The sequence below is a fragment of the Cibotium barometz genome, chromosome 39 (genome assembly GCF_041138505.1).
Source record: "Cibotium barometz isolate CiBa-2024 chromosome 39, ASM4113850v1, whole genome shotgun sequence".
NCBI lineage: Eukaryota > Viridiplantae > Streptophyta > Polypodiopsida > Cyatheales > Cibotiaceae > Cibotium > Cibotium barometz.
Window position 1 is genome coordinate 20762658 of NC_141084.1, and position 3773 is coordinate 20766430.

Below are 3773 nucleotides of genomic sequence, written 5' to 3' on the forward strand. Positions count from 1 at the left end.
TTTCTTGGAATTTAAAAAAATACATAATTTAATAATATAGCCATTTTCTTGGATAAACATGCTGGGTGTGATCATGTGATTTTCTCAAAAAGTTAGTAATTGCACCTCTTTTGTGATACCTTAGCTCAGGAGCTCGTGGGTTTTAGCTCGGAAAATGGTAGGTCCCAAGCTTTAGCAACTCTAATACCTTGTCTTTTTTTTTAAGGTGCAACAAACTACCAAAATCTAAGTGACCAAAGCGGGCATGCCATAGCTCCACGTCACTCATAGCATGTGTGCCAATTTCTCATACATGTCCAACTTGTAAAGCCCATGGCTTAGAGTACCGGAGACAATAGTGATGTCTCCATCAGTCCAATCATGAACTATACACCCATCCTCAACAAATCTGACCACACTAGGCTTGCGCAGTGGTAGAGAGACTGATAACAAGCTCTTTTAATGGAATAAACAAGACTTTTGAGAGAGAGTGATTATCGCACCATTTATAGAAGTGAGCATGACCTTACCAACTCTTTTCACTAGATATGAGGAGTTGTTTACACATGTGATTGTGCCTCCTTAAGAAGAAGACCCAAGGGAGGAAAATAAAGCATGCTGATGAGAAGTAATGTACACCACTATCAAAATACCAGACATGTTGGTCTATCACTGACATGTACACGTCATGGATAGACATGTTGATCTATCATTGACATACATATATCATGGAAAGAAGGTTATAACTACAATGCACAATGAATACCCAATTATCTTGTGCATAGTTTGCTAACTCTTTCTTTTTAGTACCACTTGGTGCTATGGTTGATGCATTAGCAATACTTGGTGTTGATGCATCAGCCACAACCATGCATGACTCTTTCTTCTTCTCCTTCTCCAGCCTTTTTATGCATTCATTGATATAATGGCATGGATTATTATTTTTTGACAATAGTTACATTTGTCTTTCTTCTTAGGCTTATCATCCCCCTTCTTGGCATCCTTGCCCAGAAGACTAGGTTGATTTTTCCTTTGGCATGTAGTTTGCATTTACCAAGCTAGAACCTCCAAGTTAAAAATGCCGAGCTACAATTTTCCACATGCATTAACTCATATATTTATCCAAGAAATTATACAACATACTAGAAAAAAGGGTTACTGGGGATACATGTTGAGTAGAATTTCTTAGCATGGCCTCCTCTACAAACACACATGATTGCCACATCCTCTCTATTTACTTGTATAGAAAGTACTTAGGAAAGAGTCCCTAGCATAGCTTTGTTCTCCATTATATTACAATGACCTCTACTTCCCCCTTAGGGAAAGTACTTAAGGGGAAAGTACCTCCTTTTTCCCTCTGCTTCCCCTTTAGGGAAAGTACTTAAGGGGGAGTCCCTAAGATAGCAAGATCCCATGCATGCACATGAACTATGATAACTTGGTGTGAAAGAAAGCAAGCCCAAGTACTTTCTCTAGAGAAAGTACTTGGGATAGCTTGTGAAAGAAGGCAAGCCCAAGTACTTTCGCTGGCGAGAGTACTTGGGACAACTTTTCAAAAAAATCTTACAAAAAAACATGATTTACTATGAAAATTTTTACAAATAAGATCTAGATCTATAATTGGATAAGTTTAAAAGCTATTTCTTATGCTTTTTTCAACAAAGACATTACTTAAGTCTATCCTACTATGTATCTATGGATGATCTCCTCTACAGACCCATGAACTCCTTGTCCTTCCAAGTTTTATTGATTAAGTGCATGGAGAGGAGTCTTTTACATGGGCATGATCTCCTTTACATATGCCTACATTCATGTGTCTTAAATTCACCAGTCTCTCTCCATGCCACCCTTACATGTAACTCCTAATATTCAGTTGTGCTTGTTTTCTATCCATCATGTAATATCAATGTTCTTTTCTTGGAATTTAAAAAAATACATAATTTAATAATATAGCCATTTTCTTGGATAAACATGCTGGGTGTGATCATGTGATTTTCTCAAAAAGTTAGTAATTGCACCTCTTTTGTGATACCTTAGCTCAGGAGCTCGTGGGTTTTAGCTCGGAAAATGGTAGGTCCCAAGCTTTAGCAACTCTAATACCTTGTCTTTTTTTTAAAGGTGCAACAAACTACCAAAATCTAAGTGACCAAAGCGGGCATGCCATAGCTCCACGTCACTCATAGCATGTGTGCCAATTTCTCATACATGTCCAACTTGTAAAGCCCATGGCTTAGAGTACCGGAGACAATAGTGATGTCTCCATCAGTCCAATCATGAACTATACACCCATCCTCAACAAATCTGACCACACTAGGCTTGCGCAGTGGTAGAGAGACTGATAACAAGCTCTTTTAATGGAATAAACAAGACTTTTGAGAGAGAGTGATTATCGCACCATTTATAGAAGTGAGCATGACCTTACCAACTCTTTTCACTAGATATGAGGAGTTGTTTACACATGTGATTGTGCCTCCTTAAGAAGAAGACCCAAGGGAGGAAAATAAAGCATGCTGATGAGAAGTAATGTACACCACTATCAAAATACCAGACATGTTGGTCTATCACTGACATGTACACGTCATGGATAGACATGTTGATCTATCATTGACATACATATATCATGGAAAGAAGGTTATAACTACAATGCACAATGAATACCCAATTATCTTGTGCATAGTTTGCTAACTCTTTCTTTTTAGTACCACTTGGTGCTATGGTTGATGCATTAGCAATACTTGGTGTTGATGCATCAGCCACAACCATGCATGACTCTTTCTTCTTCTCCTTCTCCAGCCTTTTTATGCATTCATTGATATAATGGCATGGATTATTATTTTTTGACAATAGTTGCATTTGTCTTTCTTCTTAGGCTTATCATCCCCCTTCTTGGCATCCTTGCCCAGAAGACTAGGTTGATTTTTCCTTTGGCATGTAGTTTGCATTTACCAAGCTAGAACCTCCAAGTTAAAAATGCCGAGCTACAATTTTCCACATGCATTAACTCATATATTTATCCAAGAAATTATACAACATACTAGAAAAAAGGGTTACTGGGGATACATGTTGAGTAGAATTTCTTAGCATGGCCTCCTCTACAAACACACATGATTGCCACATCCTCTCTATTTACTTGTATAGAAAGTACTTAGGAAAGAGTCCCTAGCATAGCTTTGTTCTCCATTATATTACAATGACCTCTACTTCCCCCTTAGGGAAAGTACTTAAGGGGAAAGTACCTCCTTTTTCCCTCTGCTTCCCCTTTAGGGAAAGTACTTAAGGGGGAGTCCCTAAGATAGCAAGATCCCATGCATGCACATGAACTATGATAACTTGGTGTGAAAGAAAGCAAGCCCAAGTACTTTCTCTAGAGAAAGTACTTGGGATAGCTTGTGAAAGAAGGCAAGCCCAAGTACTTTCGCTGGCGAGAGTACTTGGGACAACTTTTCAAAAAAATCTTACAAAAAAACATGATTTACTATGAAAATTTTTACAAATAAGATCTAGATCTATAATTGGATAAGTTTAAAAGCTATTTCTTATGCTTTTTTCAACAAAGACATTACTTAAGTCTATCCTACTATGTATCTATGGATGATCTCCTCTACAGACCCATGAACTCCTTGTCCTTCCAAGTTTTATTGATTAAGTGCATGGAGAGGAGTCTTTTACATGGGCATGATCTCCTTTACATATGCCTACATTCATGTGTCTTAAATTCACCAGTCTCTCTCCATGCCACCCTTACATGTAACTCCTAATATTCAGTTGTGCTTGTTTTCTATCCATCATGTAAT